The 26,069-nt window shown below is 39.1% G+C and overlaps 1 protein-coding gene and 1 long non-coding RNA gene across 9 annotated transcripts in view; one reads left to right on the forward strand and one right to left on the reverse strand.

The window, feature by feature from the left end:
• Nucleotides 1-26,069, forward strand: part of NRG1 (neuregulin 1) — a 1,116,936-nt gene that overhangs the window by 699,636 nt on the left and 391,231 nt on the right. The window lies entirely within an intron of this gene.
• Nucleotides 1,382-19,478, reverse strand: LOC123586868. Of its 2 annotated transcripts, XR_006706998.1 has the most exons (3): nucleotides 19,266-19,478; nucleotides 15,390-15,537; nucleotides 1,382-1,543 (listed from the first exon to the last, which is right to left on the reverse strand). It is a non-coding gene; the product is annotated as an uncharacterized LOC123586868 (long non-coding RNA). The 2 variants fall into 2 exon arrangements; XR_006706997.1 differs by lacking the exon at nucleotides 15,390-15,537.

Genomic DNA, 26,069 nt, shown 5'->3' on the forward strand with positions numbered 1-26,069 from the left:
GTCGGACGCTTAACCGACTGCGCCACCCAGGCGCCCCAAGAAGAAATGATTTCAAAAGAACTTTACTTTCTCCTTTCCCTCTGCTGCTGGGGGTTCAGATGGGGGTGGTTCTAGGACTTCTGCCATAGAACTAGATATATTAGTGGCAAGAAATGGGAAAATATAGCCCTGCTGCACAGTGCTAATAGATTGTCGTTTAATAGTCCATGCCATGCTATTTCATAGTGTGCAACATTTAAACAATACACACACGCACTCATGCACGTGAATGCACGTGCATGTGCACACACACACACACACACACACACACCCCTTCTGTCCTATGTTGGGCTGTGGTCTGCTTATGGAGGCTGAATGACAAGGCCAATTCTGACCTAATTCAACCATTCTGATGTTGAAAAGTATTAGAACCTTCAGTATCTGTCTAATCCTGAAGGAAAAAAAAAGCCTCTTTCTGTGCTTATCTCTTCATGACTGTTGTAATTATAAGAGTGCCATTTTTGCCTATATCCCTTTGATAACCTCCTTGATTTTGGTGTGGCTAGAGTGCTGTAAAATTGGTTCTAAGATATACTTCCTTCTAGTGAAGGAAGTCCCAAGGGAGCAGGAATGGACTTAGTTACAGGAACTTAGGTACCATTAAAATTGGCTGGATGTGCCAATTGGGTATCATCTCCTTATCATAAAGAGTGAGAGACTCAGAGAAGCCTTCAGAGAAGTTTCAGAATATGGCAAGGTCATTTAGAGAATGTCACAGCTGGGATTCCACCTCAGTCTCTTACACAACACACCCTGTAATTATTCTGCTGTACTTGGGGTCAGCAAATTTCAGCCAATGTGCCAAATCGGACATGCTGCCTGGTTTTGTAAATAAAGTATTATTGGAACAGAGCCATGCTCATTCTTTTATATTCCATCTATGGCTGCTTTTGTGTTACAACAGCCTAACTGAATTGTTGTAGTTGAGGCCTTCTGGCCTGCAAAGCCTAAAATATTGACTGGCCCTTTACCGAAGAAGTTTGCCAGATCCTGGACAATCCCAAAACGTGATAGATTCAGCTCATATCACGTATGTCAGGGTATCTACATTTTTACATGTCTTTCTGAAATCCAGTGGGTATAGATCTATTGACTTCCTGTCTTAATCCCAGTTTCCTCTATATACGTAAGTTTTCTTCCACAAGGCATGAAGAAACCTGAATTCTAGACAAATCTCTAATAATGAGTCATGTTTTAAGAGGCTCTATTCCACTCTGTATTTCTAGAACATGTTTCTTTTATAGAAATCAAAGTATTTTCTAAAACCCATTCATTTGTCAGGCATCTGGAAAACTAGCCTCCTTTGGCAAAGGGGAGAGAGTAGTTATTCACTCAGGAAAAGTGAGACACCAGTCAGTTTATGGATGAAACCCACATTATGTCATCCACCGGCTCTACACGGAGTGTAAGGTCATCGGAATGAAGTCTTTGGCCGTCAGGGTCTTCGAAATCTTAGATTTCTGAGGCAAGTTTGAGGTTCTGCATATCCTGTGGTCTTTGAGGCCTGAGGATAAAACCAAGAGTGGCAATACAATTAGAGCTGCTTTAACTGCTGCCTGATTGCCCTAACCACGCAGACCTAGGCAGGGTGAGTGGGCTGATCTCATTTGTTTATTGTCTGTGTCCGTTCTCAGGTGGTAATAGACATGCTATCATCTCAGTTTTTAAGGGAAACCAGATGGCAGTGTTAGAAAATAGATAAAGGAGAGGTGCAGACATTTTTTAAGGGAATGTTATGACTTCTATGGTACAAATGTAGAAGTATTTCTGAATTACTGAATAAACTATTACAAAATATTTTTTTAAATGCCATAGGAACACATAGAATTCCAACTGAAGTAATTTCTACTATGTAAAAGTAAGGGCCTACTTGAGTGAATGCATAAAACACTAATTTGTATATCAACTTTAAAATATCTAACAGTGATGGGGCACCTGGGTGGCTCAGTCGGTTAAGCGGCCAACTTCGGCTCAGGTCATGATCTCGCGGTCCGTGAGTTCGAGCCCCGCGTCGGGCTCTGGGCTGACCGCTCAGAGCCTGGAGCCTGTTTCAGATTGTGTGTCTCCCTCTCTCTCTGACCCTCCCCCGTTCATGCTCTGTCTCTCTCTGTCTCACAAATAAATAAACGTTAAAAAAAAATCTAATATTAAAATGGAATGTATTCCAGGGCACCTAGGTGGCTCAGTCGGTTAAGCGTCTGACTTCCACTCAGGTCATGATCTCATGGTTCGTGAGTTTGAGTCCCACATCTGGCTCAGCACTGTCAGCACAGAGCCTACTTTGGATCCTATGTCTCCCTCTCTCTTTGCCCCTCCCCCACTCACCTATGGACACATGCTCTCTCTCAAAAGTAAGTATTTACAAAAATGTTAAAAATAAAGGAATGTATCCCATATGGATGTCAGCTTTGCAATTTTTTTAATTTTTAAAAAAATTTTAATGTTTTCATTTTATTTTTGAGAGAGAGAGAGAGACAGAGCACGAGCAGGGGAGGGGCAGAGAGAGAGGGAGACCCAGAGTCTGAAGCAGGCTCCAGGCCCTAAGCTGTCAGCACAGAGCCCAGTGCAGGACTTGAACTCACAAACCATGAGATCATAACCTGAGGGGAAGTCCAACGTTTGACTGAGCACCCAGGTGCCCCTGCTTTGCGATTTTTAATACCATTTATTTTCTCATAATTCTTCCCTTTGTTTTTTGGGTTTGTTTTTATTTTTATTTTTTTTTGCTAATGATATCAAAATTTATTTCAGTCAAGTCCATCTCCAAGTTGCTTGAGTTCATATTTATATATGGGTGTGTTTCTGTGGATTAGGTATCCAGCATATTGCATTTGCTGGGGAAAAGTCAAACATCTCTAAGTTGACAGGATGTGAGAAACTGTCTGTAAACCATATGTCTCATAAAGAGTTAATATCCAACACATAAAAGGAACGCCTATAACTTAATAGCAAAATCAGCAAGCAACAAAACAAATAAAATGACAAATCAAAACAAAAAATAGCCAGACTTAAAAATAGGTAAAGGATTTTAAGAGATGTTTCTCTAAAAAACATCTTCTAAAGAAGACATGTAAATGGCCAACAGGTACATGCAAAGATGCTCAATACCAGTGAGCCTCAGAGAAATGCAAATCAAAACCTCAGTGAAATATCATCTCACACCTGTTAGGATGGCTGTTATCCAGAAAACAAAAAAAATTCTGACAAGAATGGAGAGAAAATGGAACTATTGTGCACTGTTGGTGGGACGGTTAAAATGGTGGATAGAAATGTAAATTAGTCATCCATTGTGGACAACAGTAAGGAAATTCCTCAAAAAAAATCGAAAAGAGAACTGCTATATGATGTACCAATCTCATTTCTGAGTGTTTACCCAAAAGAATTACAGTCAAGTTCTTAAAGAGATAGGTGTACTCCCATGTCTATTGCAGCATTATTCACGATAGCCAAGATGTGGAAGCAAGCCTAATCTACACCAGCAAATGAGCGGATGAAGAAAATGTGGTATCATACATATAATAGACTATTACGCAGCCTTGGAAGAAGTGGAAATTCTGCCGTACGTGGCAACATGTGTGACCCTTGTAGACATTATGCTAAGTGAAATAAGCCAGTCACAGAGAGACAAATACTGCGTGATGCCACTTATATGAGATATCTAAAATAGTCAAATTTATAGAAGCACAGAGTAGAACGATGATTCCCAGCGGCTGGGGGCAGCGGAAAATGGGGTGTAGCTTTTCAACAAGTACAAAGTTTCAGTTATGCAAGAGGAATAAGTTCTAGAGATCTACTGTGCAACACTGTGCCTAGACTGAACACTGTACTACTGTATGTTTAAAAACCTGTTAAGGGGGTAGATCTCATGTTAGAGATTCTTAACACAATAAAAAAAAAATCTCTAGGTAAAAACTGCTCTGAAGCAGCCGAAATATCCCTAAGAAAGCTCATGTTCTATTGTATGCAATTTTATTTCTTTTTTCAAGGTTTATTTATTTATGTTGAGAGAGAGAAAGAGAGGGAGAGAGAGGGAGAATGCATGCACATGAGCAGGTGAGGGAAGAAAGAGAGGGAGAGAGAGAATCCCAAGCAGGATTCACGCTGCCATTGCAGAGCCCAACACAGGCTCCATTTCATGAGCTGTGCAATCATGCCCTAAGCTGAAATCAAGAGTTGCACGCTTAACCAACTGAGCCACCCAGGAGCCCCCTATTATATTCAATTTTAATAAACATGTCTCGTTTCCCAGAAGACAGCAGATTGAATATCAGACATTAAAAATGAAAGCAAGACTATTCATCACAAAAGCTACAATTTGTTGACTTTTTATGCTGTGCTGGACACTGGTGTAAGTCTTCTGCAAGCATTTCACCTCTACAACGACCCAATGTCTGGTACTGTTGTTACTCCTTTTAAAGAAGAAACCAATATGCAGAAAGTTCAAGTTTGTCCATCTGGTAGGAAGCAGAGCTGGAGTCCACAAGTAGTCTAGATTCTTAATGTCAGTGGTCTGTGGCTTCCCTGGAAATACCACTTCCCCCTCAGCTTCCTTTTGATAATATTGTTAATTGCTGATGTTCCTAATGATGACCTTAGAAGTTTAGCTTATGTTTCCTATACCACATTTAAGAATATAGGTAAATATTGGAGCCTGTCAGAAAGATTCACTTAAATATGGTTGGATAAAAGTAGATTTATTAAAAACAAACAAACAAACAAAAAAACAACAGTCTCCTGTTTTCTAGAAAGTTTACTGACATGCATCATTTTGTTCTATAGCAATGCAAGATAAATGAGGTGTTACCATTCAGTTACACAGCACAGACTTGGATGATTAATGAATACTAATTGATGGTGATGAGATCTTTAAGAATAATAAAAAAAAATAATAAGCTGTCTTCTGGAAGTGTTTCTGGAATTCTCCCCATTTTGAGGTTGTGGATAGGCATGATGGTTTTACAATGCCAAAATAATCTGATTTGCAGAGAAAAAAATTCAGTCAACCATTTAGACTGCATTATGCTGAACAGTCAGTCACAAAGGACTTTGAAACTGTTTTGACAGCTTGCTTTGGGTTTGTTTTGTTTTGTTTTTCTTTTTTCTTTTTTTGACAGCTTGCTTTGGCTGTCTGTAAATACATCTCCCAACTAAAAACTTCAGAAAATATCTCAAAGGAAAGAAAGGTATATAATTAGTATTTGGTTTAATTTATTGTCAGCTTTTATTTTACATATTTAATCCAACTTGTTAAACCTTCTTTGTGCTCATTGATGCTTACTAGAGAATAATATCGTATTTTAATTTTCCAATTATATGTGAAGGTCAGGGTCAGGATTAGTCAATATTTTTACATCTTCAAATTTAGAAACCTAGTATAAAGCCTTACATATACTAGCAAATGTTTGCCTTTCATAATAGAAATTTAAAGAGTGCTCTAGTTTTGCTTATGCATTTGTTAATGGCCTTCCCTGCTATGAACTTGAGAAACATTTAATGTCCGTTTAGTCATGACATACACACAGCCTTAATGACCTAACATGCGGGTTTGCAGAGCAATAACCTTGCCAGCTAATGTCAGCCTGCAGTAAAAGGGGAGGTGGTAATGGTGAATCTGTTTTTATTACTTGATGCTTAATCATAATGAGTCAGACGCTTTTATAAGAAATCTTTAGCCATCCCCTGAAAAACTTGCTTGCCAGAGATGTACAGATTTCTGCTCTATTAGAAAATTTGTTTAGACCTTCATTGTGTATACATAAGAAATTGTTGGGAAGTTTAACAGTCATCTTATGCTATGTCAGACATGCACACTGTTGTTCTGTGTTCACTTTTCCAGTGTCCTCAGATTCTATAAAATGTGATTTAAGCAAATAGTTCCTGGTCAGAAGGACCCATTAGAGGGCATCTGCAATATATGAAATTGTGGCTCAAATATGCTCAGTCTTCCCATGTAGATGACTACCTGACGGTGGAGACCTGTATGGAAAGGTCACCGTACTGTCTAGGAATCCCTTTAATGCAAGGCGGCTTTGTATCTGAAGCCTGAGAAAATGTCCAGATTACTAATGGCACTTAAAAGTATATATGTCAGGGCCCCTCCTGAAAACATAGGAGGGTGGGGCTTATGCAATGGAATTTCATCCACTTTAACTGTACCCCTTCTGGGTTCTTGGAAGTGGCAAGTGTTTGGGGTGCCTCCTTCTTACCAGGGCAACACGGTTGTATCCACTTTAAAATTATATTAGCAAAAAGCCACATCTTAGGTCTGTAGAAAACCCCACAGGTTTCATCTGGAAATTCAACACATAAAAGCCACCTGGTTTGTTGGTAGACGTTAATTTAGTAGACATTTAAGTATATTAGACAACTCATGAGTTATATATTCTGCTTAGGAAAGGGTAAGATCTGCTGATTTCAAAGAAGAAACTCACTGAGACCCTGTTTCTGCTAAAGGTCTGCCAGGGGATACCCTTCTAGCTTAGTTTCATATGTAAGGAGCTAGCTCACAAAAATGTCAGTATTTTAGTAGCTATGTATTTAAGAGGCCAGGCCTAAGATTTGGCCTCTCCGTTTTTTTCTCTGCTGGCAACATACACATTAACTCTGGGACATCCATGTTGATGACAGTCAAGAGTCATCTGCATTCTGACTACACTGAACAGGAAAATTGATGGTAAAGGCGGAAAATATCCATTTAGTTACAGGAGTATTTTTTTTTTTTTTACTCTGGGGTGGTGCAAACACTTTATACTTTGAAGGAATGGTTAGAGTATATTCGTTTCATTGGCTAGAAGCAGCTGTTGAAGAAAGGCATGATTCTTATATCCTGGACACTAGCCATGCAAATCGATCCAAAGAGGACTCCATCTTTTTCAATGTGATATTGAGTGCTTTATACATGAGTGGTGGCCCCATAGTGGTTCTGTTTCAGTAGTTTCAAGGTCCCAAGTGTTTGAGGAAAATCCAGACTGCCATAGCTACTGCTCAAAACATGTAAGACAGTTTGAGTGCCTCTGTTGGTCCTACATGGGTAGGTGGGGTCAGCGTCCTAAAAGGGATCTCTCCTCAAGCCTGCCAGGGGCCCAAATACTTCATATTTTCACTGCAGCACAAAACATGGGTGTTTTTACATTTACATTAGAATTAAATTGAAAGTAACATATTCACATGACAAACTCAAACAGTATTGGAAGTATATATATGACATGAAAAACTAAAATCTCCCTCATTGTTTTACACTTTATTCCTTCCTTTTCATCCTACTGTCCTGAACAAAGCACTGTTATCATCTGTTATGTGTGAGTCCAACAATGTTTTGGGTAGACACAAGCACGTATATTTATGCAGATTTATAGCTATACCTAGATAGCCAGCTCACTAGAGAGCCCTTGAAATAAAACATTTTTTCAAAAGGCATCTCTTCAAGCAAACATTAGAGGGCAACTCTGGGGCAGGGGGGAATCATATTTAGCCTCAAAGCCTTTCTCCTTCCAATAAACGAATGATCTGTCTATAGCTTCGTGTTAATGTAGGTGTGCCTATCTCTCTTTCTGAAAGTCCCTGTTTTGATGATAAGCTCATTAATGACAGGAACCCTGCAGGGCCTTGAATATGATCCCCAGGTGCCCCGATTTTTCAATACATATTAATACAAGTTCATTGCCAACTACATGCACCTCATATAACAAATGAATTCACACAGCCCAGATTCCTGAGCTCTTTTCATTGACACCTCATGTGGTAATGAAATCGTGGTAAATTCATGCCACTGAAACACTCATTAGTTTGATATACTTGTTGCTTTTTCATGTACTTTTACACGAGATCTACAACCGAGAGATTAAAACACAGAGATCTATAGCCAAGATTTGTAATAAATAAGAAATTGTTTAATGTTCTGCATTAAATAAATTGAGGAAGGTTAGACAAAACAGGATTGGCAAGATATTGTGCTGTGAGAGTGATAAGGGTAATTGGGTGGAATTAATGAGTCTGAAGTGGTCTTGACTACAAAGTTGTTTTTAAAGTGTCGATTTCTCAGAGAACATAGAAACTTGCAATGCAACAAGCATGAATATGGGAAGACCTTTTCTTTCTTTTTTTTCAATGAAATTTATTGTCAAGTTGGTTTCCATACAACACCCAGTGCTCATCCCAACAGGTGCCCTCCTCAATGCCCGTCACCCACTTTCCCCACCCTCCCACCCCCCATAAACCCTCAGTTTATTCTGATTTTAAGAGTCTCTTATGGTTTGGCTCCCTCCCTCTCTAACTTTTTTTTTCCTTCGTTCCCCCTCCCCCCCCCCGCCATGGTCTTACATTTCTCAAGATCTACATAAGAGTGAAAACATATGGTATCTGTCTTTCTCTGTATGAAGACCTTTTCAAAGAGAGGCCGTGGGCACTCTTTCACGTACAGCATTTGGCTTTTCAGGATAACACCTATGCTGAGGGCTGCATTAGGCTCATCAGCCTTTAGCCAAGTTGTTTGGCATTCAAAATGGCACCAGGAACTTAATTGAAATCCAGTGATCCCCCATTTTGCTAATTACTTCCAGACATTCAGGCTCACACAGGTAATTTTTATTTTTCCTTTTAATTATCACTACACAGGTAATTATAGCTCCAAAGATCATTCCTTCTGGTATCTACCTACACATCCTCTTTAAGCTCCTCCTGTTTGTTTGTGGGTCTTGTTTTTGCTTTTGGTTTTCATCTCACTTTCATCTGTTTTGTGGTTATTTCAGGAAAATCTTTTCTCACACCACATTCTGGTCTATTCCTTCTCCCTTCCCTCTTGACTATAAAATAAAATTTGTTATAAACAAAGTGTCTGGATAGCCTTAGAAATATTTTCAAGTGGCATGAGGAAACCAGTGCCATCACTCTTCGCACTTGCTTTAGGGTCTACTCAGATATTTTCTTCACCTTTTCATCCCTCTGAAGCGAAATCTCAAATACTTTATATTTATTTTTCAGTAACTATATTAACAGCTGTTTCTGCATGGTGCATGATGATTTTTTGTTTCTGAAATATCTTATATACTCTAAAATCACAATGAATTACATTTGTGATCAGAAAACAAAAAGAAAATTACTTTATAGCCAGTTACTTAAATTATATAGTGTGTTTTGAAATTCTAACTGTAATATCAGTATCCTTTTTTGCTATGATGTGGTATATGTATAGATTTTGGCCATATAATAGGTGATATAGGTTTCTGTGTTAAGCTAGACTAAGACAAACCACTATCTATAACATCTTTTATGGGAACGTGCATCCACATGAAGCCCAGATTAGTGCCCTTTCCTGACCCGAAACTGACTCCAGGATGGGCTACCGGGCCCAGGTTGACTTTCCTCATTAGCTTTCTCCTTTCTGATGCTCTGCCTTCCCATCATCTGACTACTTGTAGTGACAAGATTGCAGTTGTCAAGATGCACATTTGATTTCAAAATGGATGTGATAAGCGGATGTCCTCTTCTTTTCTGTAGGAGTCTACCTGAATGAACAAATCTTCCTCCAGGGTTTGGAGGAAATGGGGTGAAGCATCGCAGCAGAGAAGAATGGAGGGTGTGGGCAGTAGCTCTCCTGGATCTCTTCCCTTCCTTGGGGGAGACCAACTTTTAAAGGATTTCAAAATGCACCCTAAGTGGTCCCTATGCACCATCCTGTCTCCTTTCTCAATCCTGCCTGGTGGTTGCAGAAGAAACAAACACTAAACACTGCCACAGAGAACAATAGATTGTAAGAATGTAGCAGAGAATGTTTTTTTTTTTTCTTGAACTTTGAATCCTTAGGTCCAAATGTACTCCTTCTCTTCTTCCAAATCTCCCAAGTATTAAAGATTCTTGTTTTTTGGACTTATGAGATGCATACAAATCCTTTCTCTAGAAGTTCACAATTCCTGTCAGGAATATTTGGAAAAAAATTCTTCAATTCTTCACTTCTTACCCAAATACATGATGACTTACCTTCTTCACAACAAACAAAGTCAGAAAGGTGCAAGAATACCTGTTTACATGTAGCTACTGAAGATGTGGAATTTCTGTAAAAGAGTGAAAATGTACTTGACAGTGTCTAGCACCAGGCCTGGCACAGAATAGGTACTCATTAAAAGTCTGATCAGGGGTGCCTGGGTGGCTCAGTCGGTTAAGCGTCCGACTTCAGCTCAGGTCATGATCTCACAGTCCGTGAGTTCGAGCCCCGCATCGGGCTCTGTGCTGACTGCTCAGAGCCTGGAGCCTGTTTCCGATTCTGTGTCTCCCTCTCTCTCTGCCCCTCCCCTGTTCATGCTCTGTCTCTCTCTGTCTCAAAAATAAACGTTAAAAAAAATAATAATAAAAAAATAAAAGTCTGATCAGGAGACTTGGGTTCTAATCCTGTACGTAAGACTATTTACCCCTTCTGGGATGCCTGGGTGGCTCAGTCATTTAGTGTCCAACTTTGGCTCAGGTCATGGCCTCATGGTTTGTGGGTTCCAGCCCCACATCAGGCTCTGTGCTGACAACTCAGAGTCAGGAGTCTGCTTCAGATTCTGTGTCTTCCCCTCTCTCTGCCTCTCCCCTGCTTGTGTTCTGTCACTCTCTCTCTCTCTCAACAAGAAAATAAACACTAAATTTTTTTTAAGAAGTCTATTCACCCCTTCTAGGCTACTGTTTCCTCATCTATAAAATAACAAACAATATTATGTATTATGCTGTTTAATAACTAATATAATAATATAGTACATATTAGAGCCTTTTTGATTTTATGACATATTGATTCAGTGACTCTCTAGATAAGCACTGTGTCCCCACCACTCAGCACTGTGCATTTTCCATAGCAGATGCTCAGTAAATATTTATCAAGTAATTGTGTTCAAAGGGAATGTTTAACCTCTTACTGTCTCAGTTCCCACCTCCCCTTGTTTGGTCTTGTGTTTACTATTAGTATATTGACGTACTCTGGGCTGTTTCCAGGAATCTGAAAAAAGTTTCTCTTTTGATATAGGGAAATGCAGTGCAGTTTTTCAGAGAAAAGATTTCATATTGATTAGCATGACCCATATTAGACTCCCTCTCTCCATATCCCTGCTTACGTACACATAATCTTTGTTCTCTCTTTCTTTCCTTTGTGAGCTATTATAGTAGGCAGACTACTTACTTCTTCTTCAAGGAATTCTGAACTCCTATGTCCATGGAACTCTGGGAAGATTTGTGGCAGGACTTGTGAAACCAATAGACAACTTTCACAGGATCCATAAACCCTCATATTGTATGAACCGTGTATGCCTTTTTATGGAAAGAGGGTTGAATTTATGTTATCAGATGCTCTAAGTGTACTTTGACCCATAAAAGGTTAAGATCCACTCTACTCAAATGAGTAATGTTTAGTCATTTAGAAAATCCTGCACTTTCTCCTTTGTGATTGCCTCAATTTCTTTAAAAATCTTTTATAAGATCATAAAGAAACTTACTTTACATCTTATAATTCCACCCTATAGCAAGACCAGCTTAAGGATGTGCCATAAAGTTTCCATCTCTCCATCTGAGGAGTCTCCATTCTCAACCCACCCAAGCCAGGAAGCCCATAACTCAAATAACTAGGCAACATCCTCTGCATTTCCCTGCGCTAATATGTCTCATTACCCTGACACTGGGCAAGTAAATTGCCTTCACATATACCATGACTTATGAGAAGGTGGTATTTTCATTTCAGTGATTTTGGGGCATGCGATGCATGTCAAGGACACCAGCCTTACAAAAATAGAGACCCATTTGGGAGCCCTGGGTGGCTCAGTTGGTTAAGTGACCAACTTCCGCTTAGGTCATGATCTCACGGTTCGTGAGTTTGAGCCCCACATTGGGCTCTCTGGAGCTGTCAGCACAGAGCCCACTTTGGATCTTCTGTCCCCTCTTCTCTCTCTTTCTCTTTCTCCCTCTCTCCCCACCCCCCCAAAAAAAATAAGTAAAGAAAAAGAGAAAGTAGAGACCCATTTGGGGAAATAATAGGAAATAAGGACAGTTACAGTGATGTAACAGAAGAGACACTAAATGATAGTAAGGGGTCACTCTTGAGACTGCTATTAGCATACTCTAGACATTAAGGAAGTGCTTCAGCTCTTTGGGCTTTATTTTCTCATAGACTAGTACAGATACTGGACAGGATAATCTACAGTGTCTTTCAGTTTCAATCTGTGTAATTTTGATTCTGGTTGACTACGATTGGACAAGTTAAGGGAAGGATCTAGAACCTTAAAGGCCCAAATTTTCTAGCTTAAGAGGAAATAGATAGGAAATTCAACAAATCCAAAATACTGAACGTATGAAGAAAGGAGTCAATTTAATGGACAAGAATACTTAATATTGTAAAGGTCTTATTTCTTCCAAAATTATAAAAAATATAACTCAGTTCTGATTTTTTATTAAAATGAGTTTCATAAAGTTTTACAAATTTCTGAAATAAATGGATGAGAATAGCCTAGGCTTGCTCTCACCAAATTATGCTAATTAAGAATAATTAAAAGTTGCAGTGCTATTTATGAAAAAATAATATAAAGCAACAAAAATTAAAATAGCATGACATAGCGTGAAGTAGGTCAATGAAATAGATTCAAAAATCCAACTACCAGTCCAAAATTCCAATCATTAATAATAATTATAATAATAAAACTATACTAATTTGGTCTTTACCATTTTTAAAATAACAAGTAAGAATTAGGATGCCTGGGTGTCTCGGGTAGTTACGTGTCTGACTCCTGATTTTGACTCAGGTCATGATATCACAGTTCATGAGATCGAGCCCATGTCAGGCTCTGTGCTGAAGGTATGGAGCCTGCTTGGGAGTCTCTCTCCTTTTCTCTCTATGCCTCCCCCACTTCTCTCTCTCTCTCTCTCTCTCAAAATAAATAAGTAAACATTGAAAAAAAGAAAACCATTTATATAAAAAAATAACAGGTAAGAAAACAACAAAATAAAATAATGATTTTAAATCTAACAATTTTATATAATAAAATGATAATAATCCTATAATTATAAAGCTATAATAATTTTACAATTACAACCTTGTTTGATAATTGTGATAATGTATTATAATAAAGTAATAATTTAGTTGTTATAATAATTAATAAAACAAGCAGCCCAACAAAAAACGGGCAAAATATTTGAACATATGCACTTCATCTAAGATACATGGATAGTCAAAGAACGCATACAAATATGGCAAACAGCATTAATGATTAGGGAAATTAAAATTGCAATCAAAATGAGATTATCATAAATACCTACTAGAATGTCTAAAATTAGTAAGACTGACTATATAAAGGATGAAGAGGAAATGGAATTCTCATACACTGCTGGTGAGAATGTGAAATGATACAACCCCTTTGGACAATATTTTGGCAGCCTTCATAATAGGTTAAATGCACGTCTTCTATATGATCCAGCTACTTCACTCCTAAGCATTTACTCAAGAGAAAGGAAAGCACACATCCATTCAAAGAGCTATGCGTAAATATTCATAAACAGCTTTCTTTGTAACAGTCAAAAATTGGAAGCAACCCAAATGTCCATCAATAGATGAATGTATGAACAAATTGTGACATGTACATAGGATAGAATAGTACTTAGTAATAAAAAAGGAGTGAAATGGACACCTGCTATACAACATGAATGATACAAAATAATTACGCCAAGTTGAAAGAAGCCAAACTAAAAAAAAAAAAATTCACCATGCAATTCATTTATATAAAACTCTACAAAGTGCAAACGAATCTATTGAGCAAGCTGCCTCAGTTGTTGCCTGGAAACTGAGGGTGGGATTACAAAGGGGCAGGTGGATACTTTTGGAAATGATGGATCTTTATTACCTTGATTGTGGTGATGGTTTTACCTCTATATACATATGTCAAAATTCATCAAATTGTATACGTTAAGTATGTACAGTTTTTTATATATCAGTTATACTCAATAAAGCTGTTTTTTAAAGTGTGATGTGGCATAAAAAGACCAGTGGAAAAGTGTCAAAGTCCAGAACACCAGATATTAAAGGTAGCTTCTCAAATCTGTGAGAAAACAATATTAGAGAAAATTGGCTAGCCATCTGGAATTAAATTAGATTCTTACTTCATACCATTAGCAATATAAATTCCAAGTTGATTTAATTTAACAATTTAAGAGATGAAAGAAACTATAGAAAACTATGCAATTATTTATCTGATCTTGAATAAATATAAATTTTTTAAGCATAATGCAAAGACAAAAATTTTAAAGTAAAAGGATGGTTGATTTGATATCCTGAAAAATTTTTCATAGTTTACATTAAAATAAATATAAAATTAAGTCATATAGTGAAAAGGGTATTATGTGCCATGAATCTAAGAGAAAATATTATATCCTTGATATATATATAAAAAGATCTTGTAAAACAGTAATGACTTAAATGAACATCCCTATTTTAAAAAGGGAAAATCATAAAAACAAGTTTCATCTCCCTCCAAAAAGTAAAAGAGTGAGAGGGGAAGAGAGGAAAAGGAAGGGAATGGAAAAAGGAAAATAAGGGAAGAAAGAAAATAAAGTTCTTAGCAAAAAAAAAAAAAAAAAAAGAGAGAGAGAAAGATTTCCCCCATCTTGGTGGTATCTTTATTAGGTTGTTTTACTTTTGTCATTGTGTTTTTCTATATTTTTATAGTTCCTACAATGTACTTGTAGTGTTGTACCTGGGTAATCGCAAAAATAATCTAGAGAGTAGAGAGGATCATTGAGCTCAGCAAAGTGTTTAATAGTCTTCCAGATGAAGGAGGTGTGGAATATAGGCCTGTCCAACTGAAGACAAAGATAAAGAGTGTGTGTGCATGTGTGTGCGTGCGTGTGTGTGTGTGAGAGAGAGAGACAGAGACAGAGACAGAGAGACGGAGAGAGAGATTGACAGACAGATGGATGCTGAGAGTATAATTAGCAGGAGAAACCAAAGCCTTAGAAGTGGAACACAGTCTTGTCACTGGAAGACAGAGGTAGTGCCTCACTCCTGTGTGAATCCTAACTGTCCAAGTACGATGCTTGAGAGAGTCTTGAAGTGTGGACACTTCAGAGATGCTTCTTAACCAGTGGTGAAAGATATTAAGGGGAAGATTGTATATTACATTCAAATATATTACAGTGTTCATCATAAGCTCCATTTCCTTTACTCATAATTCTCATTTTTCAACCCTTGGTTCAAAACATATGTGGTAACTGGACCTTGACTATGGAGTCAACATTATTACCAGGCTACATAAAGTCCTGCAACATCATCCTGATCTTAAGGAATTTAGAGTCTAGCTAGGAAGATAAACCTCTCAGGAAATAATCGCAGATGATTCCTGACTTACCATGGTTTGACTTTACCATGATGTGAAAGCAACACACATTCAGTAGAACCAGAACTTCTAACTTTTAGTTTTAATCTTTTCCCAGGCTAGTGACATGTAGCACAGTTGTCTCTCTCAGTGCTGGTCAAGGGCAGCCGCAGCTCCTGGTCTGTCATTAGAAGGTAAACAACCAATATATGTACAATCATTCTGTACCCATACAACCATTCCGTTTTTCAGTTCCAATACAGGGCTCAATAAATTACAGGAGATATTCAACACTTAATTATAAAAAAAAAAAAAAAGGCTCTGTGTTAGATGATTTCATCCAACTATAGGCTAATGTAAGCATTCTGAGCACAGTTAAAATAGGCTAGGCTGTTAAACTGTGATGTTCATAGGTTAGATGTATTCAATGCATTGTCAACTTATGATGTTTTCAACTCGTGGCAGGTTTATCAGGACATAACCCCATCATGAGCTGAGGAAGATCTGTAGATAGTAAAGCCGTTTCCTCCATATCATCATGGGGCAAAACACATTCTAGAATGAAGAGATTACAACCTTCGCAGGAGCGTACACTTTCAACATCTAAGGAAATGTTTTGTTTTGTTTTCTGAAGACAGAACTATTAGACATTAGGAGGCCTTTAAATTGCAAGGGGAGTTCTGTTGTTGAAAAGAGGTAACATTTAATGGATTAAGTCAACATGTAAATATGTAGTCTTGGAGTCTGTGATGATCTCACAGGAATATTAAATGCTGGGTTTTATGACTGTGGCTTAAAATCATTACATGGTCTTTCAGTTTCGTGAAGCTGGCTTTAGCAGAAGGAGGAGCACAATGTTGATGGTGCTCCCTGGAGTTACTTGAGGTCCGGTCCAAGACTTATGAACTTGCTCTTTAGTGAAACCACAGGGTAGAAATTTTATTGCTCTGTGTCCTTGACCAGAGCATTAGTTACAAGTTGTCAGAAGAGAAAAAAATAAGTGAGAAAGAAAAGAAATGCTCTTTAAAGCTCCTGAGAAACTCATAACCTATTAGCACAAGAAAGTAGTTAGAACCATTTAGGATAGCAAGAGAAGAGACAACATTAGCTGAAAATGAAAGGCTAACGTTTCAAACAGTGATAAACGTTCAAGAATGTACGTAATGTATCTTCTTGTTGCCTTCACCATAAATAGACATGACTTAAGGTATGTCTGAAGATTCATTTCCCTTTTATTGAGCTCACTCAACAAAAGTTGTTTTTTTTTCAGTATGTCCTGCTTTTATAAACCAAGATCTAATTTGACACAATTACGTAATTGTGTGGCCATTTGTGCCCCTCCTCCTCCTCCTTTCTGCAAAGTAGAAAGTCTCTTTTTTCCTGGAGCTTTATAAAATATGCTAATTTGCTTAATCGCAATAATGGTTTTCCCACAACAACTAATTCATCTGTTTGCTAAATTGTTATTAAGGACCTATTAGTTGGGAGCCACTGTGCCAGGTGTTGGGAATAGAAAACTGAATAAGACACATTCCCTTCCTTGGAGCTTTCAGCCTAGTGGGGAACTCAGAGAATTCAACAGATAATTTGAAAAGATGGTGTGATATGTACACAGAAAAGTGTGGCACACTGCCAGATGCCTACCCTAGCACAAAATTTTCCCGATTTTCATTAGAAACAGAACCCTTTAATTGTACCCAGTTAAAAGACCAATTCTCCTAGCCAGCCTTCTCTGAGATGAATAAGCCAGAAGAAGGGTCCTTTTAGCTTTCCTTCCCCCCTAGAAGGCTCATGAAGCAATTGGGAGAGTGGGAGCTCCAGCAGTAATCCTGGACTATAAAGTAACCTGGAGAATACTAGGGGGTTAGGATTCTAGTAACTTTGTAGAACCACCATGTGAGCCCCAGGAAGCTGCCTTGCTGACTTACTTCTTTTACATGAGAGAATTAGACTTTGTGTATTTAAGCCACTGTGATTGGATCTCTGACCATTACAGGCAAAAATAATACTGATAGGATGGCACTTAGAGAAAAACACGGGAGTGGCTCCCCACTCTGTTCCTGGGGAGACGTCAGAGATGGTGTTCCTGTAGAAGTCACATTTATTTTATTTTTTAAATATTTATTTATTTTGAGAGAGAGAGAGAATGAGAATGAGCAGGGGAGGGGCAGGGAGAGAGAGAGAGAGAGAGAGAGAGAGAGAGAGAGAGAGAGAGAATGAATCCCAAGCAGGCTCTGTGCTGTCAGAGCAGAGCCTGACGTGGGGCTGTGAAATCAAGACCTGAGAAGATGAAATCAAGAGTTCGATGCTCAAATGACTGAGCCACCTAGGCACCCCTAGGAGTCACATTTAAATGGAAACTTAAGGGATAAATGAAAAAAGAAGGTATGGGAAAGTGTTTTAAAAAGAAGGAATACCATGTGAAGGTCTGAGTGGATTAAGAACATGGCAGGAGATAATTCTGGAAAATCTTATAGATGCTCCATTTTGCAGAGACCATCTTAAAGATGTGAACCAGTAGCTGCAGAGCATTGCAGAGATCTAGAGTAGAGGTACAGTTTGGGAGATATCAATATATAGATGGTTTTTAAAGTCATGAGAAATTATGAAGTCACCCAGGGAGAGCATTTCAGGCTAGAAGACCACTGAGGACAGAAACTTGAGATCCAACCATTAAAGATCAAGTGAAAGGGAGCTTCTCCATCCTTGTTTAAAAGGAGAGAGAGAGAGAGAGAGAATATTAGAATAATTTATTGTCACAAAATCTAAGAAATCATTGGGACAGAGGGCAGGGGTTAGGTGGGATTTCTTTTGTTTTGTTTCTAAATAGCCAGAAGGAACCAGTGATGCAGGATTTCAAGAGGGAAAACAGCTCTCTTCACAATTTTGACCAACTAGAGAGACTGGTGGGTGGATAATTAAGATATTTACAAACAGGATGATCCTACGTAAGCCCCTAAGGTCCTCAGTTTCATTATTTGTAAAATACGGATAATAACACTCACCTTGTAGTGTTTTATGAAGACTAAATAAGAGATAGGGAGGTGCCTGGGTGGCTCAGTTGGATGAGCGTCCGACTCAGCTCAGGTCATGATCTCGCCATTCATGGGTTCAAGCTCTGTGTTGGGCTCTGTGCTGACAGCTCAGAGCCAGGAGCCTGCTTTGGATTCTGTGTCTCCTTCTCTCTCTGCCCCTCCCCTGCTCATGTTCTCTCTCTCTCTCTGCCTCTCAAAACTAAATAAACTTTAAAAAGAGAGATGGAAAAGGGTATGTAACTGGATAAGGAAACTCTGCTATGATGATTCATTCACTCTTTAAAATTGGTTGATGTTTAGATGGAAAATCATCACATATGCAGATTGATCTTAGTTTGTCAATCTTTTGACAATTAGTTATTAGTATACATATTTTTAATTTTCAAAAATTTTTATATTCCTATGCATTGATTCATATTGCCCTATCACAGATAACTCTACAAACAAACAAACAAACAAACAAAAACACCATTTCTTTGAGAGGCCCTTGGGCTTTGAGGATTTACCCTGGAGCTAATGAAGCCCAAACAGAAGAGCCCTTCTTTCCATGACCTTTTCCAAGACACCTGTTGGGGTTCCTAGCCATGCATTCAGAAGCTTATACGTTTGTATAAAATTTACAAGATAAGACAATTAAATTACAATTAATTTAAGACCAAAGTCTCTTTCCATGTTGACGTTCCCTCTAAAATATTCCTCCTGTGTGGGTAGAGTTGGGAGGGCCCTGGGCATTTTGGAATCCAACTCAGGAAAAGTTGAGTTGAAAGATACATTTATTTGGTGCTTTAGTGGGATGTCTAGTAAAGTTATTGCACGGTGTCCCAGAGTAGGAAAGGCTCCCAGAAATATGCCAAAACCCACTGTGCTGACTCACATGGCATCATGTCAGGAAGGTGCAGGGCCAGAGATTGTATTATGAATGAATGTGTCCCGGTGTGCCAAGCACCAGTGGGATGTGAGCCGTGACAGGACAAGTTTTGAAATGGTAGGAGCCAGAAACTAGCATGTGGAAAATTCTACCAGGCATCAGACATGTGGAATTGTGACCAGAGGACTTAGTTCCATTGATATCTAGTCACAATGGAAATTCTATTCTGTCAAGAATACAGGGGCTCCTGGGTAGCTGGGTCAGTTCAGCGTCTGACTTCAGCTCAACTTTATGATCCTGTGGTTCATGAGTTTGAGCCCCACATTGGGCTCTGTGCTGACAGCTTGGAGCCTGGAGCCTGCTTCAGATTCAGTGTCTCCCTCTCTTCTGCCCCTTCCCTGCTCACACTCTGTCTCTCTTTCAAGAATAAAAACTAAAAAAAATTTTTTTTTAATTTTTTAGAAAAGAAAACATAATATTTCAATGTATGCAATTATTAATTCGGCAGCTTTTTTTTGTAAATTGGAACCACAGGAAACTGAATTTATCAGAGTCCTGATGCTTGTAGGGCACAAACCATTGATAGTACCATAAACTCTGAGTGTCTCTGTAACAACTAAGGCAGAAAATATAATAGAGGTTTTTTCCCCTGAAATTTAAAATCATAAACATTTGCAGGACATTGTCAAAATAAGTTGTAAAGTTGAAAAATCTTCTTTATTAATAATTAAAAATGAACAGATTTCAATCAACCATGTTAAAGACGGACTCTCTTTCAATGTTCTCTATAGAAAAAAAATTACAGAATCATTGTCAGACAAAGAGGCAATCAAAAAATATTCAGATGGAAAAAGTTGGGAGAAAAGTATGATAAAGGTCATCAGGCATTTAGTTAATAAAAAGATCATGTTGTTTCTCTGAATTTTGTCACATTTGTGGTCTTGTCAGCTTTTAAAATTTTGTAATTGATGGAATTTCTTTTTTTCTTTTAATACTCACTTTTGTCCCTTATAATTTATATGTACAGCGTTGTGTTCTTCTTCATAATTCTGGAGACGGTATGCATGCCACACCCCACAAAACCTGAGTCACTGTGTTCCTTTGTGCTGCTGTCCCATTGTCTGCCCCCAGCAAGGTTCAGGGTCTCTTCTAACAGTGTCCCCGGTTCCCTCACCTATCCCTGAGGAGTCAGCAGCTAATGACATGATCAGCCTGCCTCCAGTTCCATATAGTTGGTATGGAAAACAGAGCCTAAGTGCCCAACACATGAGGTTTTGACTGGTGATTTGGGCGTAGGGCTGGCCCTTGGTACCTCTGTGACATATGCAAGAACTAAATACACCAAACTTCCTTTCGGGGACTCCCAGCTCTGCTACTAGACGTATGACCTTAAAAAATGAACTCGACTCTCCTGAGCTTCAATGTCCTTATGCACATGACAGACTAATACATACCTACTGTGAGGGCCAAGGTAGTTGATATACATAAAGCACATGCTGTATTATAAGGGGCTCTTCGGATGTAGAATCTGATTACTCTCCCTCTTCTCCATCGTTGCCAAGGAGCCAAGGACTCACTGCTTTTCACCTGTCTTTATTTCGGAGAGGTGTCCACACCTTGAACAGGCAAACAGCATGGTGCCACTTCAGAATGCTATTATCACATGTGTGTCTGGCATTTCTTAAGCAGGGAAGCTGAGTGTAGCGAGTGAAGGGCTGGAAAAGGATGACCACTGGTGGCAAGAAGCTCCTCTTCCCACGAACTTGCATATCCCGTTGAACCAAATGGAAAGCGTCCAGGCACCCATAAGCCACTTCCTTCCTAGGCTGTGCAGGAAGCAGGGCAGCCTTGTGTTATCGTGCTCATGTATATTATAGGGGTATCAAGCCTCCACCGCTTCTGGTCACATACAGCACGTTTCATGAAGGGACTCTTGGGAACGTGAGTTTCACATCCATCCCATTCCCGGTGATCTGTATGCATCCTATGGATGGGCATCCTCCGAAACTGTGTGACTGCTCCTCCTTTTAATCCAGCCCTGGCCATAAAGATCATTTGGGCTTACTCGGGTATTTTACCAAAGTGATTGAGGACTTTTCCTTAACTAAGCCCGAGATGATCACTGCCATTCATCCTCTTTCAGGGCTTACAACCTGTGAGTGGTTTTCTACTTGTCTTGGGGTGAAATCCAAAACCAAAATCTTAACATGGCCCCCAAAGCCCTGCATGATCTCACCAATACCTACCTCTCCAGCTTCCTCTTGCCCACAGCTCTGCTTACACACCAAGCCATTCCCAACCCCAACCCCCACTGCACATAGGCAGGTCTTCGTGCCCAACGTGTATCTGACTCCCTGTCACCAAGCCATCTCCGACTCACCCTCCAGACATCAATCAGCTCAAACGTCACTTTCTTGGGGATGTCTGCGCTGGTAACACCCCCCTTCTAGATTTGGTTAGTGTCCGCCATTCTAGCCCACTACAGGTTGCTAGTGTTTTTGACTACAGAACCCTCCCTCGCATATGGTTCTCAGCTCCCTATGACTCATAGTCCCCATCACCATTGCTATTAAGTAATTACTCAAGTATTTAATTAATCTCTCTGACGGATTATAAACTCGGTGAGAGTAGACATCATCTCTGTTGTGTCTATTTCCATTTAGCACACAGTAAATACCGCCTAATAAATATTTACTGAACATTATTTATTCAACGGCACAGATAGATTCTTTACATTTTCATGTCCATGACTTACACAGAATATGCACTGTAGTGGAGAAAAGTGCTATCTAGTGGGTTTTGTTGCTTTATTTTTTAAGGCTTTAGGCATTAAATGTCATTATCTAGTATTTTGCAATGTTCTTTGTAGTACTTTAGCCCTAATGTTCTTTATTTGGTGATGCTACCGCATCGTACATGTGGAATACATCCTGGATGTACCATGAGGCTCCCAAGACACTCACAATCTTTTCAGTTTCCTTTTCTGCTATGATAAATCTGAAGGAAAGAGTCTCTCCAAAAGAAGAGTGGAACTTTTCACAATCTTGTGCCAAGTAAACACTCTCAGATTACAAAGCAAAAGAGGTTGCAAAATACTTGAAAAGATGCAGTTTATGGAGCAGAAGTTGTACAGATGTCATGGAAGGTCTAGTGAAAAACCACAGATGATTGCACCATGAATTTAACTCCTTTCAAGACAGCAAAACCACTTCACGTGGGACAGACGCTCGTGAGGACGTTGGGAGCCCAGAGCCCTGCTTTCCAGAGGAGGAAGCCCAGTGGGTCTCTAACCACGGCAGAGGGGCCCTCATTGGACCAGTCAAGGACCACACATGCCCTGTGCCAGCCCTCACGTGCAGGGTTGTGTGGTCAACTCTGCCCACGCTGCTAATTCTTCCGTCCATCAGCCTGAGTGAATCCTGGCCATCCGTATGCCTCTTGGCCCCTCACAAGCATATGCCTCCTTGTCTCAATCTCCACACTCTTTCCACATTTAAAGACGTTTCTCAAAGTCTCATCGCAAGCTGGAAAACGATGCCTGGTTAAGAGCAGCAGAGGTGAGACTTACATCAACACCCGGCCTCTCAGGACCTGCTTCCTGTGCCTCTCAAACCGGCAGAACACTACATGCGTTGCCCTCCTCCCCATGATGCTGTGGGCATCCCTTGAGATGACAGCTGTGTAAGTGAACCAAAATGCATCGATCAGTACACAAATAGAAGGGCTTCTTGTAACTCACCCCCTGAAGAATTTCCTTCCACTCCACAGGGGTCATCAAACTTGGAATACTGGTATAAATTCTGTAGTGGGAGCACAGTGCTCCACGTGGCTAGTCTAAGTCTTTTCATGGATGGACAGGTTTTATAATAAATCACCCTCAGTGGTAACATAGCATTCCAACTGGCCATATAGCCCTTTATTGGAGCAAGAGCAGCATAGCATTTTAGTAAATGATTAAAAAAAAAGATCTTTCTTCTTCTCTGTGCCTGTCCATCTTTGTCCCTCTCTTCCTTCTCCTCCTTTCTTGAAAGATTATTTCTGTTTTTTGACAAATGAGTATTTTTTTCCATCAAAAGCAACTCATGAGCCCTTCAAATTAGTCCATAAATACAGAACTCAAAGGTATAAAAAAGATTAAAAAAAAATAACCTGTAATAGAATACAAATCAATGATTGCCAGGAGCTGGGTGAGGGACGGGGTTGTCTACAAAAGGGAATGAGGAAATTATGAGGAGTTATGGGATTTTTCTATATTTTATAGAGCTGCACACTAAAAAGGGTGAATTTTACTATAAACATCAATTTTTTTTAATAGAACAAAAAACACCTATAATGTCACTAACCAATGCCATGTGTGATCAACACTTTGACATACTTTTGACTGGTCTTTTTAGTGTGTGGCTGTGTGGTGGGTTTTGTTTTTGTTTTCATTTTGGTTTGGTTTGTTTTATTTAGAGAGAGAGAGAGAGAGAGAGAGCACACGAGGAGTGGGGAGAGGGACAGAATGGGAGAGAGAGAGAGACAGAGAGAGAGAGAATCTTAAGCAGGCTTCATGCTCAGTGCAGAGCCTGATGCAGGGCTCGATCCCACAACCCTGTGATCATGACCAGAGCCAAAACCAAGAGTCTGAGGCTCAACTAAGAGTGCCACCCTGGTGCCCCTGTGGTGGTGTTTTAAGATGTAATTGTGATGATGCAGTACACACATATACATATATGTGTACACAGAATGATTGACAGAATAAACTTTAAAATATAAAATAGTTAATTCATGCCACTTGTATAAAATGCAAAAGTACAAAAACATAGACTATGAAAAGTCCCCTCTTACCCCTTTCTTTAGTTCCCAGAGAGAGAAGGAGAGAGAGAATCCTGCACTGAGAGTGAGGAGCCTGATGCGGGGCTTGATCTCACGAACTGTGAGCCCAAATCAAGAGTCAGACACTTAACCGACTGAGCCACTCAGGCTCAGGGTATAAATGAAACTTTATACCCATTAAACAATAACTTCTCATTCTTTCTCCCCCTCAACCCCTGGCAACCTCCATTCTACGTTCTGTCTCTGTGATTCTTGACTACTGTGAGTATCTCATGTAAGTGGAATCATACAGTTTTTGTCTTTCTGTGACATTTTACTTTATAAAATGTCCTTAAAGTTTATCCATGTTGTAACATGTGTCGAGATTTCTTTCCTTTTTAAGGCTAAATAATATTCTATTGTATATATGTGCCAAATTTCACATATTTGTTTCTAATGTTTTATATCTTTCCTGAGATAATCTATGCGTTTGCAGGATAAAATACACATATAGTTCTTTTCTAACGCTAACATTAAGACACCAAATCCCTTCTTCTGCATTTTGTTTTTTGGTTTTTATTTTATTTATTTATTTTTATTTTTTTTTAACTTAACAAAACATCTTAGAGATTTTTCCAAGCCATATGTAACATAGTCTTTCATTGTTTTTAGTGCTCCACAGCATTTCCATATTTGGATATACTGTAATGTCCCATATGGTACTGGTAGCCCTCTGGACTGTTTTCACTCTTTGGCTATTGCAAGCAATACTACAATGGAGATCTTTGTACCTGTGACTTTCCTTCACTGTGAATTAGTATATTTATGGAAGAAATTCTCAGCCTTGGGATGGCAAGGTCTACCTCTGCGTTTTACATTTTGATAGATAAGGTTAGATTGCCCCCTTTAAAGTTGTACCAACTTTTCCTCCATGAGCGTGCCCCTTCCTGTGTTGCCGATTATCAAACTTCCCATGTTTGACCAACTGATAAGTGGCAAACGGCATCTTGCAGCCATTTCAATTTGTATTCCTCTTACTGTGACGAATTTTGACCTTCTTTCCACATGTTGAAGAGACAAATGTGTTTTCTTTCCTTTGCACTGCCTGTTCAGATCCTTGGTTCATTTTCTATTTGATAGATAGCCTCTTTCCTATTGATTAGAGGGAGTTTTCAGAGAGATTGGGAGTATTAGCCGATTTGGTGATGATGCATCTCGTACACTTTCTTTTGCTTGCCGCTTGCCTCTTGTCTTCATTTGGATTTTTTTGACTTGTATCATTTATTTAATATTTATGCTTATATTTGTCACATATGGCCTTTTCCATTCCAATATTATTTAGGGAAAAAAAAAAAAACCTCTGAAATAATGAATTCTTGTACTTTTGTGGGGTTTTTTTATTCTGATACTGGACCCGTCTGGAATTTATTTAGGTATAAGAATTAGGTGGATTTTCAGTGTTTTATTCGTTCAGCTCATGAGTCAGCAAACTTTTCTGTAAATGGCATAGTAGAAAATCTTTTGGCCTTCCTAGGCAATAGTCTTGAGGTTTGCTACTTAGCGTTGCCATTACAGTGAAAAAGCAGCCACATGGGCGTGGCTAGGTTCCAATAAAGCTTGTGTACAACAGGGAGCTGGCAGGATGTGGTCCTCGGGCTCTAGTTTGCTTACCCCTGGTGTAGAAGCTACTTAATTCCTTCAATAGCATTTATTAAATGAATCCTTTGTTCCCACTGATATGCCATGGCACATTTATCATATACCATATTCTTTTTCATAGGTAGGTCTTTTATAAAACTCTCCATGTGATTCCATTGTTGTTTCTGGTTATGTTTGTACCACACTGTTTTAGTTACTATAGCTTTATACAGTTTTTTTTTTAACATCGGAGAGGGCCAGCTTCTCCTCAAAACTCTGATTTTTCAGGATTGTATGCATTTGACTCTTACTGAATAGATTAGAGTGTCAGAAGACAGTTATGGGCCTAGGAGACATTTTTTTGAAAACATTTAG

This window comes from Leopardus geoffroyi, chromosome B1 (genome assembly GCF_018350155.1).
Source record: "Leopardus geoffroyi isolate Oge1 chromosome B1, O.geoffroyi_Oge1_pat1.0, whole genome shotgun sequence".
NCBI lineage: Eukaryota > Metazoa > Chordata > Mammalia > Carnivora > Felidae > Leopardus > Leopardus geoffroyi.